The following is a 15,569-nucleotide window of genomic DNA, read 5'->3' as shown; positions in this document are numbered from 1 at the left end:
ACCAATTCTTTAGTTTCACAAGTGTTTAGGAATCACACCTGATCCAGTGTCTTGTTCCTGCACCCTTGAACTTTGCCTTGGTTGTGGTGTTGGAGAACCGTACCACTGGAAAGAGCAGTTATGACCACCAAAAAGTTGTTTTTATGGTTCTAGAGCGTCAAGGGAGAAAACAGCTGAAACCTGAACAACCTGCTCGACAGCCTAAACAAGGCGACAAACCTGCAGTGGCAGAATAATAGCACAATTCTGATAGGTCTTATCGGCAGCCTCCTAAAATTGACTACCTTTGCTGCATGTTTGTCAGCGATTGTGAGCGGGCAATGCTATCACGCACCGCTTCAGCCTGAGCCGAATTGCTCGTCCCGTGTCCTGTGACAAACGCAAGACGACAGAAGTCCTCAGCCTAAAGCCTCACTCGTTCCAGTTACATTCAAAGCATAATCTTCAAGAGAACCAGCATGTCTGCCCGACGCTTGCCATTCGTGGAAGTAAAACAGCTCAGCCGCACGGGCGGCAATAAACGCGCAGAGGCGCTCGACAAAGCGCAGCCGGGCAGCTGCTGCCACCGTCCGCTACGGGCTGCCTGCGGCAAACTCCCCCAGCACGGCGCGCCGGCGGCGGCCCGTCCGTGAGCCATCCAATCCACCGCTGGCCGGCCTCTGCAGTCCCGCGGGAGCGAATCGGCTGGCATCTCACCCTTGATGGCCTGTCTATATCGCAGTTCATGCGGCCAGGACAGCGAGAGTGGCTATGCGGCAGACAGGGGTGTTCCGGGGGCGCTCGAGTCCGATTAACAGCGGCTGCGAGGTTCACGCCGCGGTGGAAAAGCTCATATATTCATGCGAGCATGACGCCAGGCGTTGGTGTCGGGAGAGAGGCACAGGCTTCAAACTCTACTAACAGTTACTGAGTGAAAACTTTCTGCATTAATACAACTTAAACATCCGACGGGGTGGCAGATTGAATACCCGTCGCTCGGGGGGGGGGGAAGTGGCCAATTTAGCCCCCCCCCCCCCCCGGAGACCTCGAACACTATGAGCACCAGAGACACCAAGGTACCAGGGTAGGTTGCCTTGAACGTGATCTTACTTTTTTAAAGATAAGATTCTTAGGTCATGACCTTGAGGTCAGGTAAGGTCACACTCGATCTCACAATAAAGGTGACACTTTAGATTGGTGTCCAATTTGCCCCCAAACATCCTCATGTAACCGCCTTGAACACAGATGCTGTGCTAACCAAAACTTCATTATGATAGTTTTAGGTAAGTGACCTTTTGAACCATTCGGAGGTCATGGTGACCAAAATCCGACGAAGTGATTTAAATTTTTGCAATACAGTCAGCCTCAAGAACTACGCTAGGCGGTATGTTCCCTAAAACAAATGTTGACCTTAGTCACTTTACGTCAATAACCTGCTCTGACCTTTTAGAAGCTAATGGGAGCTGTATGTTGCAGCCTCTGACTGATAATTCAAAATGAGAACCACGAACTACCACATACAGCAAGCTCTCGAGCGGAAAAGCAGGTTGGTTTTGACCTCAGTCTGACCATCATACATGACCCAAGGACGACGGAATTTGTGCAACCTTAAACTTAATGACCTTATTGCTTTAAAACATTATCTCAGACATGTATGGCTTCGTCAAACTTTTCGTTGTCGCATATGACTGAAACTTTACCTAGAAATTGCTATCGCTGACAGCCACGGTCTGTACGTTAATCTGCCATAGGTCGGTGACATTGATAGGTACAACTTGTAATGCTGAAAGACCCGCTATTCAAGTGCCGACAGCTGTGCAAAGTTTGGTGTTGCTACGCCGTGCAATTCAAAAATATTTGGGAAATAAACTTTGACAGGTGGGTCAAATTAAACCTCACTCAAGCCCGTGTTAAAGGGGTGTGTCCAATCGACTTGGAATTTTTCAGTGTACACGTAGGGTTGAAGCAAATGCTGATTTACACAGATTGGTATCCTTTGTTTCCACAAATTCGCTTCCATTGACCAGATATTTCACTTGGCCCAAATTGTTGCTGACAGCAGAAAGTTACAGGTGACCCAAATACGTTTTTCAACACAAATTTACCACTCATATCGCGAACGTACCGTTAGCGTCTGCGAATGGTATTCCCATGAGGGTATTCCCTCGTCAGCACTGACGGCAGATTTCAAACACCCTGAGTACGACCAATGGGCAAACACGTATCTGTTTATAGTTTTAAGGAAGGACTGAGAAGAAGCGTTAGCACCACGGATGGAATAATTGTTTTGACTGACGCCATCGCCTGGAGTGCTTGTTTGTGTAATCTACCACACCAGACGAGAGCAATTGGGCGAACAATAGTTTCATCCGCAATGCGTTTGCTTACATCGAGTTTGAAGGGTGCGCCGCGTTCGGCCGGCAGCTAATCTTGAAGAATTATCCAAAGTATTTCACTTGTTTTTGGCAATTGCATTTTACACTAGGAGCAAAGGCAACTTTCGCAGAAATTTTTCAAGCCGATGGCAAATTTCGGAAAACATTCAGAGCTTGGTCAAGACGAGGAATCTTTCCTTCGCTATGCTCAGCAGTGACCATTTACTATGCATGGCGACCCGCTGGGAAACTAGGGGATAATTTGAGGACCTGTCGAATGGAAATGGAATATTTCCGGAGACTGTTATCAGAGAAAAGATTATTTGTTGAATAATATGATCGCCGCCGAACGAACCACTTCCTGGGTTGGTTATTGCTTAGGGTTTTTACCATTTTGTCGGCATTGCGTCCATTCATTTGCAAGTTACGTATTATTGGGCAGTTAAAGATATGCCCTTCTTGAAGCTTTTGCTGCATATGCCTGTTCTTCAAATATAGTTTTAACCAGCATGCAAGTAAAAGCTGTGGGGGTCAATTCGACCCCCTCATGTATAGAACAAACTAAGGGACCCAAGATATCAAGTCCGCAGGGTGTATCGGTCTGTTCGAGAATTCTCCTGTGTCAAAATATGAGGTTCCTATCGTGTCGTGACGTTCAGGTCAAGTCAAGTTGAATAAGGTCAAAGTCCACATTGGTATCATGGGCCCTTCCATCACATAGATGCATTGTCTAAGAAAAAGGCCACCGGTGTTCATCTAAGGTCAGTGACCTTGTTTGACATTCCGAAGGCCACGTTGACCAAAAATCACACAAAATTGCTTTGAGTTTCACAGTTGAAGAAGCGTCAAGGACTATACCGGGCAGCATGTCCCTGAAAACAAGATGTTGACCTCGGTCATTTGAGATCAGTGACGTACTCTGACCTTCAAGACGTCTATGGAACATGTATAATGGGGGTTTCTATCATCAATCAATTTGAAATGAGCACCAGAAACTGCCCAGTACAACGAGCTCTTGCGTAATAAAACAGGTTGGTTTTATCCTCGGTCTGACCTTCAAACCTGACCCTAGGTGAATGGAACTTGTTCATTGAATTATTGTGTTGCGTAACAAACTATTTCAGAGATGCATGGTTTCGTCTAACACTCCGTTATTGCATCAGATTGAACGCCTCTCTAGAAATCGTCTTTGCTGAATACATGGTCTGACTTTGACCTGTCATAGGTCAGCGACCTTACTAGGTGCATCTAAATTTTGATACCAAACGTTCCGCTATTCCATCGCCTATAGCTATGCAAATTTTCCGACTGTGCTTCGCTGTTCGTAAATTATTCTAGAAAAGCCTTCGGAGGGATCAAATTGACCCCCACCCGAGCGTGTGGGTAACTAACCATCACTGGTCATTGGGAAGAAACTCAGTGCAGGCCTCAATTGGCCCGTTTGGTCAATAAAACCATAACTGATATTCTATTACTAATGGTAAGGTGAATTGATTAGGTGTAGGAGACACCCTTTCACACCAAATGTTTGATACGTGCCACACAATTTGATATCAGACAATGCATCATATTTGCATGTAATTGTATTGCTTTGGCTTACTTGTCTTACCACTATCACATAAATAAAAAAGAAATTGCTCATGCTCGGGACAACCCTGGTTTATGTCAGGTCTTACATATCAGCAGGCATTACAATGCTAACAAAGGCCATTCTGATCAGGTTATTTGTTGTGACCTATGCTGTTGCCCGTTTGAGTCTTTAGACACTTTTACTCTGAGCACGTGGGTAGCAGTATTGTCAAGCAGAGATGAAGCGTATGCGGAGTCAAGTGCATTTGTTGTAAAGATTACACATTTAGGTCAATTATTCGACTTTGCCATTGGATGTTCTTGCACTGTAGGTTGCTTAAAGTAGCTTTATTTATTGTCTGCACTATAATGGCAGTGAGGGCTTATGGCTCCGTCTTGAGAGAACTCCAGATCATGTTGTGTAAAGTCAGCTGACTATGTGATGCTAATGACGCTCAATTTTTGAAGGGGAGACGTGAGAGAAACTTGAAAGCCGCATGAGAGCTTTGGAGCTAATGAAATTGCATTCATTTCAACTGTTTTTATTCTATTTTCAGGGCTTTCAGACAACACAAATCATGCAGGAATGTCAAGTTGAATACCCATATACTTAGACGAGTAAGGCAATGTGGCTTCGTTGCCAGCAATTACATAAGCACGTACTACTGTTGGTGATACCAGGCCATTAGGCACGTACTACTGCTGGTGATACCAGGCTATTAGGCACGTCCTATTGGTGGTGATACCAGGTCATAAGGCACGTACTACTGCTGGTGATACCAGGCTATTAGGCACGTACTATTGGTGGTGATACCAGGTCATAAGGCACGTACTACTGCTGGTGATACCAGGTCATTAGGCACGTACTACTGCTGGTGATACCAGACCATTAGTCACGTACTACTGCTGGTGATACCACGCCATTAGGCACGCACTATTGGTGGTGATACCAGATCATTAGGCACGTACTACTGCTGGTGATACCAGGCCATTAGGCACGTACTACTGCTGGTGATACCAGGCTATTAGGCACGTATTGTTGTTGGTGATACCAGGCCATTAGCGTTTACCCCAGATTTGGTTATAAGTTTTTGTGACTTCATTTCTAAAACTTTTCTAAAGTAACAGGCACACAGGCTCGGCTTGTGCGGTATATCACAGCATTTTGGATCATCCACAGTTACCAGTGCTGGGGCTTTATGTTTCTTGAAAAGTTACGGGTCATGTGAACTGTGGTGAAATGTCTGTGCGCAAATCTTAATATGGTGTTGGCAACACACCATATGACACGTTGTTCTGTATCACAACTAATGTTCCCACCCGACTTTGCGGAAATGTCAGTAGCAGCTCAATGCGCGACAAGTTGCAAGGCGTATGTGCTGGTGGGTCTACATCTAATAGCAGTTGTCAAAATAGCAATTTGCGCTGTCTATGTCAAGAAAGCGATATTTTTTATATGAAATGATAACAAGGCTGGAAGGCAGTCATGTAAGGAGGAGCTTGTATTTGACCAACATCGCGTGAATATTTTTTGTTGTCTTGTTAGTATTGTTCCTAGTACATTTTCCGCTCCCCCGTTTGTAATGCCTTCCCACCTTGCATAGCAGCCGGGTCGCGACATGTGAGGCAGAGAGCCAGCAACAGGTTAGCCGGCCGGGGTAGGCGTCTGAGCGCACAGACGGCGGCGGAAGGGCAGCTGCGAGGCCCGGCAAAAAACAAGATCATCAGGGCGAGACACGCGGTGGAAACGCAGCATGTGGCCCGGGATAACTGGCGCTCGACGCCCAAGTGCTAAAAGCATGTCCGTAGCGGGAGGCAGCCGGGGAGCGGGGCTTCCGACAGGACCACGTCTCGCGCCGCCCGCGTGTCCGCGGCACCGGGTCGGCGCACAGTCAGCGAACGATCAAGAAAATGCCCGTGGAGAGCCGAGCAGCAGACCGGAGTGCATCCAGTTGGTACAACCACCAGTCCCGCAGGCAGGGTCGGAGCCCGATGCCGAGCTCGAGCCCGAGCGCTCAGACAATCCGCATGCAGCAAAACGCCACGATAGCACAACCTCACGGCCAGGCGTCACCCCTCGGACATCACAGTCACCATATCACCCATCACAGTTACGTAGAAGAACTGTGTAATTGTTCAGTTTATTTGCTGTGAGACTCGACAAGCCTTCCATGAGTAATTCGGAGCACGATCGTCGTTAAAGTCTGTAGGATTTGTCAGCAAAGGAATGATATTCTGATTACTGGTCCCTAAACCGATTAATTCAGTACGCACTTCAAGTACGCAGGTTTGATTGTTCAGGATTGCACTTCACAGAGAATAGGCTTGCTTTCAGGACTACGCTGTGGACAAGATTGAGCTTTGTCTGTATTTCCGTTCCTACATTTTAGTAGCTTAGCTAACGAGCACATGATAGGATGCCAGACGGTGGGTGAATGCAACGACAGAAATTTTGCAGTTCTTCGCCGTGTGGCTGATTCAGTATGGCTTCCTGAGCCAATGGTTCAGTTCTGCTTAACTTTTGGAGATGGCTTCAGCGCGTCAGTCAGTCAGATCCAACTAGCGGTTCCCGGAAGCTCTTATTCGAGCATTGTACGGTTACCTAGGCTTCTTGATTTGTTAATCATGATAGGGTAATCTGGACAAGGATGTATTTAATGCTGCTTTACGTCAAATAACAAAGGACGATTAAATGACGCGTGACGATTAGCAGCCGTTTAGGATTATGTGCCCATTACTGTCTGGACGATGCAACGAATTCGAAAAAATATCACTGAACTTGCACTTGAATGGGATTTTTGGAACACCCCTGAAAGGCGTTTCGTGCACCCATGATAACTAAGCGATGGGAGCCATTGCTGCTAGACAATAATAACGTGAGAGCTGTGGAAGGAAGCGACGAATCTAAAAAAATCAATCAGATTTCTCTCCCTAATGCAAAGACTGGCAGCCCTTGGTTAAAATGATTTGAGAAAAATGTCAAAGCCAACGTAACTTTCAGCCGGGGTGGAAATGTCTTTAGCATATTGGAACACAGTTCATTTATTCCGTTACCTTTCATCGGTGAATTCACTTTGGTTGAAGTTAACCACACCAATCGAAGCATGGACGACAATACACCGATTGATGAAAACCATGACTAGACTCTTGACAATTAATGGGCCAAACCACCAACGCCGAACGAAAACCAAGGCTTGACTTGTTTAGAAACAGAACATCAGTGTGCGTCAAGCAAGCTAGACGCCGAAGACACAACCTGGGCACCCTTATAACAGCCTAGCGGGCGCGTGAGGCCAATGACGACGACTATGTATGCAGGGCTTCCATGCCCATGCTTTAATCGACATTGGTAACTTTGCGGACAAAGGAGGTGGGACTTTGGACCGTCAGGGCAGACGTGACCACGTCGAAAGGCCGATCTCATTGAAGAGAGAAGGGAAGGCAGTCAGAGGAGCTCGCATTATGCAGGAACGCTGTCCATCAGACTTTGTAAAAGGTATGACTCAACGCAGTCGTCACATGTTTCTCGTAAAAAACGTTTACGGAAGATGTTACGCTCGGCGAGGGCGGCAGAAGAAACCAGTCGGAAAATCCAGGCGTGAGGGGCGGGGCCCTCCACAGGTGCAAGGGCGGTACGGGGTAGACAGTAAGGATGAGAGCCATCCAGTACGGATGGAAAGGCTGTTCGCTTTTACTCCTGATCTGAATGAACCCGAACGCCTTGCGTGAAAGACCTTGGCCTATCCGGATGAGCAGGAATTAACATTGCAAACGTGTGCTAAAGGTTCCTATGAACCTCACTTTTGGCGGCCAATTAGGTAGTAGTGCTCCACGCCAATTCTTTGTGCCACGGTAGGGCACTGCAGCGCAAAAATTGTGGGGTCGAAGTTCATTAGGGATCCGACTAATGAATGCAGCGTATGATCATAGGGGGATGAAGGCATATAATTGAATGGAAGTCGGTAAACAGCAGTAATAGCCTCATTCCGCGGATAAAAAAATGGGAGAATTGAGACATAGATCCGTTGATATTTAAGCAACATACCTTTATCCTAGCAATAGCAGAAGTGAATTCAGAATTGTCTGCCGATGATGCAGCATGATTTTTAAGTTAATTTTTTAAACAGCGAGCCACAGTTTTTACCGGACACCAACACACAGGGGATTAAAAAAGAAGCATTGGCCAGCCACTGCCACGGTACAGTGCATGTATAAGAATTAGAATACGCAAGAATACGTGTACATGCAAGATAATTCAAGTCAACAGGCATCACGCATCACGCTTCACTCAAACACGCAAGCAAGTTAAAGTAACGGGCATCACACATCACACATCAATTATGCATGCACGTGACTTCAATTAAACCTGCATCGCGCATCAGGCGTCAGGCATCATTTACGCATGTTAGCAATTTCAAGCTAGCACACATCACACATTAAGGCACATATCACGTTCGGATACTCGGTCACAAGTACAAGCAGTGGCAACTCAGCATACGGATAGATGGACAAAATATACCGCATTTTGAGTCAGCGTATGTTGAAGCCGCAGACAGACATAGGGGGGGGGGGGGGGGAGGAGGCGAGATGCTCGACTAGGCGTTCGCAACCCAAGTCGTGTCAGTCAGGTGTAGCAGGGGAAGAACCACTCCATGGACTCCTACAAATATCATAGTGTTGCTAGGCTCAACCTCATCCTTCGTCCTCCGCAGTGAAATACGTGCCAATCTGTCTCACGAGAGGGGCAGATTGCATCCACATATGATGACGCTATTAGCATTTAACGAAAAAGGTTACTGAAGAAACATTTTCGAAATTGCCGCAAAATATTGCAAAATGTGGCAAAAGTGATTTCCGGCCAAACAGCGTCAGATAGCGCCCTAGGAACACCTTCAGGGTTGTCGCAAGGCATCAGAGCTCTCGAAGAGAAATCTTGGGTTTTATTGCAAGACGTTGCAAAACGCTGCAAGACGTTGCCAAGGGTGGTTTACAGCCAAGCATAGAAAGACCATCCCGTAAAACCACCGTAAGTAGTCTCCCAAGGCGCAAGCGCTGCTATAAGAGGATTTCGGAAAACGCTGCAGAGGTTTACAGACTGTTGCAAAAGCAGTTTACAGTCAAACGAAGCATAACAAAGCTCCAGGATCACATGCACTCTTCTTGCAAGGACCCAAGAGTCCCTAATTAGCAATTAAGAAAAGCTTGCGAAAGTATACCAAACAAACTTGCAATATATAGCGCGCACCACGCTGCAACGCTACAGTCAAATGGGACTTCGGCGCTCCTATAACATATTTTAATTTTTTAATATGTCTCCAGAACCAGTCTTCATCTCTATAATTATAAGGTATAAAATACAATTCAACTTCCAAAGTAAGTCATGTGGGATCAGACTATTGGAAAGTCTTCAAGGAAACATGTAGGATTAGGTTACTGATAATGATTCATCAGTCTGTCTTAGCCACTATTGCAAAATGTAGAAGGTTCAAAAGGTGTCCAGGAGTTGGGTGCAAAGGGAGATGGCTACACAAGTGCGTGTAGATTTGAGTTGGAACGAGGGCACATTTTAAGGTACTTGTGCAACTTTCATTTAAAACAATAGCATTTTAAATCAATACAAACCATGGTGTCACACTAGACTTGTGACAGCCATCTACAAAGTTCACAACATAATGAGAGTTTGTCCAATGGAATGAAAAACAAGGCATATTGATTTAAGAAAAAGACGTCTTGCAAATGAGAACAATTGAACAATGTTTAATAGCTGCTTGGTATATTGGAAAAATACGGTGAGGAATTTTGTCATTATTCACTGCTAGTGGAAGCCAGCAGTTTATTTTGTAGAGGTTCATCAACTGAGCGCTATATGTTCACAAATGTTGATAAAGCAGCATTATATTTAGACGACCTAAAGCGTTGGCACATTTGTGCATAAAGTGAGATGGCAGCAGTGTGATCTTACGACGTTTTGAAATTTCACACCATGAGTGTGTTTTTTACAGGTTTTTCTTGTCTTGGCCGGCATGGCATATGTGAACATTGGCATTTTATTAGTTTCAACACGTTCAGTTATAAAACAAGCATAACATCTGTTTATTATTGTTATGCCATCAGCCTCTAGCTGGTACATATCTTGTTCTAAAAAATATTGTCCCGACATTGGTGTAATGGCAGCTGCGGTCTACGCCACCGACACTGAATGAAATCTCATAATTGACACCCAATTTTCCAAGGGAAAGCAAACACCATTATATACATTAATCCTTGCTCAGATTATGGTAAAGTCAGGTCGCACTCTTTCAAGATTTCTGTACTAATTGGCTTCTAGCATGCTTCGGGTCTTCATTCAAGCATCTCAAGATCTTTTTTGCTCAGAACGAGGGCAAATTTTACGCAGTCATGCTTTTTCCTAGTTGAACAAGTATGTTCGTTTCGCCGCCGCTGTGATCGTATGTGACGTTATCTGTTGTCGGTGAAGTGAAATAGCTTAGCACCAAAACAACAATCTATGTTTGGAATATCATGGAAGCACGATTTTCCGTGAGGTTTTAGTTTGTCTCGGATGATTCATTAGTTGTCTAATGTTCTTGTTGTTTCTGTTCTGTTGGTTAGTGCGATTCTTCCTATACAAAAGATGTGTTCGTACTCGCATAACGCATACTGTCATCGATAACATGGGTGAGAAAAACAATTCAATTATCATTGTTAGAAGCCTCAGATAGACTTTCCATTGCTTTCAATATCAAAAGCGTGTTTGAAATATCTGCAAGGAAAACCATATTTGTCAGTGCCACTATCTCTTTGGAAACCCGAAAGAAACTAGACACATTCCTTTGAGAAAGAAATGTTCTAAATTCGCGCAAAACATAGTGCTGGCACATTTGGATGTCTGGATTTCCCGTCTGTAGCTTTGGTTAAGTTAGACTGATTCCCCAGTGGCTCTGACCGTTCCGCGACTCTCTCTAGAGTACTTAGTCAACGTGCCATCAGTCATGAACAGTAATGTGAAATTTCCTAAGCGCTACCTCCGTTTGTTGTTGCAAAGTCGCGTAAGACTGTAACAAATTCCTTTGGAGTCGCATCAGCTACGGTTTGAATTTCAGCGGGGTGATAGACTGCCAGGTCTGAGCTCAACAGGTGCCAGGAAGTGTTTTAAGAGTTTTACATAATCCTAAGAGGCTGCAGCAGAGTTGTAAATGACCCAGACTTGAAACCTTGTTGGCATATCTCCACATGAGTGCTAGCGACGAACGCGCGCCTTCAAGGCAACGCCGAGTTATTCGTAGCGTGCAACGGGTGCGTGTCAAAATAGCTCTATGACGCACTTCCATGTTTGTCCTCGACGTATTATACTATAGCTACATTTCCGGTTTCTGCGAAGTGCAGAGAGCAAATTGTGCTTTCTTGGTTCCATCACACACAATTCAGCTTTATATTGCACAAAAAGTAAAGCTGCTAGTTGTGCTATATAATAGATCACTGTCAGCTCTTCCGCTGAAGTCGTCATCCGTAGGTGTCATGATTGCCATCCTTGCCCTCCGCCTCCCCTGTACTTCTTCCGCGTCGTCAGCGCACCTGTGGCGTCTAACGCGCCAGCCACATCCCCAAGACACCCCCAGTCACTTTGCAGTTCTCGAAACCCGCTGCTAACTCGTGCAGCAGTCGGACACCAAATGACTAAACTTGCAGTCATCATCTCCCCGTGAGGGACGAGTCTGTTTACCTCACCGTGAGGTATGCAGCAGGGCCCTGGTGATGCGCCTAGCCGCGTCCGCAAGGTCTTAGCAGTCGACGACCGTCGCGCCACACAAGGCGGGTCATAAATTGGTTCTGGTCTATTGGGGAGACATTAACCGGCCGCTCTCTCCGGTCTGTTTTTCTGATCTGCGCAGACCAATCCCATCCATCTTGCAATGTCACAGGAGAAGGAGACGGGTCATAGCGAAAAAAACAGATGGCGAAGATGGCGGCTGGGGTGAGGCCCAGGGGGACGAGATGCGCTGGCAGTGACGCTGGAAAAACCTTCTGTCACTTGTAAATAGGTCAGTATGATTTCTATCATTCATTTAAATACATTCATTAGATATACATGTGTATGCGCTATGCGTATATATTATGTATATATATATATATATGTACATATATATATATATATATATATATATATATATATATATATATATATATAGATAGATAGATAGATAGATAGATAGATAGATAGATATAGATACATATATGTCCAAACGAATAAGAGCTAACAAAAAACAGCGGTGTCCACCAATACCAGCAGGCATACTTTCATGCTAATTTCTGGCTATTTCCTTTTCCTTTGTGGCTTCTTGGGTGCAATTGTATCAAAGTCCGGTGCAGGCTTTCGCCGCAGATGACAAATCGCTCGTCCCTTGTTTACACGCCAGAGGTAAAATACTCGAGCCTTGCTGCGCGGATATTAACTTCTTGGGCTGTTTAGCCGCCTCTGTTTTCGGCCAGCCTTCCGTGTTGTCAATGCCGCTTGGTTGCAGACTTAGAGGGAATGCTCCACATTTGTTTTCGGTTTTGAAATTAAAAAACCATTTTGAAGATCATCCGGTGCATTTCACAGCCCCGTCTTCCTTAAGACCTAAACCCCCCTAATCTCCGAGCTTCACACCCGCGAATATGAGCATACTATTTCGGGGAGACTATGTTAAGGTCACCCAGGCATCCACGACACCATAATTGCGTCATTCAAATCTTGCCATTCCATTAGCCATGTGGTGATCAAGGCCAAGACTAATATGATTGTCGATTCGGGTATAGCTAGAGCTCATGGGCAAGATTTCCAAAACTAACGGCTGTCAACTGGCTCTAAATCAATGTTGACCAAGGTACAATGACGTAATCAACGACGTATCGAGGAACACATCTATTAAGCAGAAAAGTAGTGTCATCTAGAGCAGTCTTTTCCACTTAAAAGTAGACGAAGGGTCATCCATGAGCTTGTTTTTCATCATATCTCATGCTGGTTACAATATCTTTAAATACGGAATATTTCCTGTACTGATATAATCGTTCACCAACGGCACATGATCCATTTAATACCAGGCACCTTTCCTGAACGGCAAATTGAAGTGCAGTTCTGTAGCATACTTTCGCGTTAGCGGACAACTTGGCAGGACATTCATGTAGGCTTTCATGGTTAGGATACTTTATCATAAACGTTAAATCTTAATGGACTGAGTCCGCTAACACTTAAACGCTGACTTAATTGACTGAGTCTTTCACATTTCGGAACAGGAAAACATCAGACCACATTTAAACAACATGGTTATGTCAGCATCGAGATGCATTTGCCGCCAAAAGCATTTGTGACCAAAAACACGAACCCGTTTAGTTATGGGCCGCTGGCAGCTGTTCAAACCAAAGAAAAACGGTACCGCGACAAAATAACGTCATGCTTCTGTCCATTTAAAGCTGATATTCACAATGAAGTGACAGTCATTGAGGTCCCCGGACAAATATTTATTTTAGTGAGTTTATGAGATTCCGATCAATTAGCGAATTGTCCTGCTTGCTGTATACTGGTGTACCGTTTCGAATAACTAGCTTTTTCAAACTTAATTCAAACTTAGGCCTATTCTGCAGTTTTGAAATCCAGGCATCACGCTCGTGGAAGCTCTTGCCCGAACAAAAAATGTATCCTTCAAAATTTCGTTTTTTACTCCCCGGCGGCCGGATGGATACCCTTCCCTCGGGTGGGAGAGGGGGGAGGGGCGGTCAGTTCGACCCGCTGAGATCTCGGGAACTAAATAAGCTAGAAATACCAAATTTACCGAGTGTGTTGACCTGTAGGTGAACTGACTTAGATCAAATTCTCAGGTTTTGAGGCCATGGCCTTTGGGTCAGATAAGGTCAAACAAGGTCAAATTCCGGGCTGGTCTCCAAAGTGCCCAGAACCGAAATCACTGTTTCTAAGCAAAAGGTCACATGCTCATTTGAGGTCAGTGACCCTTTTTGAACTTTGGAGGTCATGGTGACCAAAATCATACAAGACTGCTCTGTGTTTTGCATTCAAATAAGCGACAAAATTACGCTAGGCCGCATATTCCGAAAAACAAAATGTTGACCTAGGCCATTTTGGGTCAGTTACCTATTCTGACCTCTAAGTAGTCCATGGAATATGTATAGTTCGGTTCCTGCTCTCATTGAATTTAAATTGAACGCCAGAAACTTCTTCTTAGAGCAGGCCCTAGAGTAATAAAGCAGGTTCGTTTTGACCTTGGTCTGACCTTCATTCCTGACCTTAGGTCAATGTAGCTTGCTCATTCTACTATTGTATTGCCTAAGGAAGCATCTCAGAGATGTACGGCTTCGTCTAACACTTAGTTGTTACATCAGATTGAGCGATTCCCTAGAAATTGCCCTCGCTGAAACCATGGCCCGACTTTGACCTGCCACAGCTCAGTGACCTTACAAGGTACGTTTAAATTTTTGATGCTAAACAACTCACTATTTAATTGTGTACAGCTAAGCAAAATTTTCCGTTGGAAAACTGTTCTGCCGTTTGGAAACCGTTCCAGAAAAAACATCCGAGCGCTTGTTAAGCTATTGTTCTGTTTGCGTGCTATAGTTGCACACTAAGCCATTTCATGATTTTTCACCCTGATTGCTTCAAGTTGCTACACTCAACCTCGTCCATTAAGTCGATGAAACAAGAGTGCCTGGCCATACAACTACATTATTTTAGAAGCAGTACACCTGTGTTAAATGATGTAAGCAAATACAAGTTTGAACCTCCATGATACCTGTTTTTTGTTTTGTTAAAAAAAGTCACATTACAGTTAGCACCGGGGATGAAAGGCCAGGCATCAAATTATATGATTGAGTAAATCGACTCGTATGCTTCAGTAGGCTTAGCTTGACACGCGCCTGGATACGGCGTTGGTCAATTAGGCCGCCCGTAGCCGTATACGCAATATTTACCTAACGGCGCGACGTTGCTGCGCCAAACAATGCAAAGCTGCAAGGCCATTGAACAACGTATTTTCTTTTGTATAAGACAGATATACCTTGTAAGGTCGCTGAACTATGGTAAGTCAAAGTCATGACGTACTGTCAGTGAAGCCAGTTCCTAGGGAATTGTTCATTATTACGCAACAGCTGAGTGTTAGACGAAACTATGTTTCTCTGAGGTAGTTTTTATGCCATAAAACAAATTAATTTAGAATTGTTGCGAGTTGCATTGACCTAGGGCCAAGTCTGAAGGCAGGACCAACGTCGAAAATAATCTGCCTTTGTACTCGAAAGGTTGCTGTATGGTGTGGTACGTTCGGGTGCTCACTTCGAACTTATCACTATCAGGGGCCGAACAGACATCTTCCATGAACTTCTTAACAGTCAGAAAAGGTTACTGACCTAAAGGACTTCGGTCAACATTGGTTTTAGGAACTAATCGCAAAGCGTAGCTGTTCACGGTTATTGACATGCAAAAATGACAACAATCTCGTAAGAGTTTGGTTACCATGACCTTCTAGATGTGCAACAAGGTCAAAGACGCATAAATGCGCATCTGTGACATTTTTCTGAGAACAGGTATGTAAATTCAAAACGGTGGTATAAGGAGGTCTGGGGACACTTTTGGCAACAAGCTAGAGTTTGATCTTGTTT

This window comes from Pollicipes pollicipes, unplaced genomic scaffold, assembly GCF_011947565.3.
Source record: "Pollicipes pollicipes isolate AB1234 unplaced genomic scaffold, Ppol_2.1 Scaffold_2555;HRSCAF=2994_pilon_pilon_pilon, whole genome shotgun sequence".
Taxonomy (NCBI): Eukaryota; Metazoa; Arthropoda; class Thecostraca; order Pollicipedomorpha; family Pollicipedidae; genus Pollicipes; species Pollicipes pollicipes.
This window is presented reverse-complemented; position numbering follows the sequence as displayed.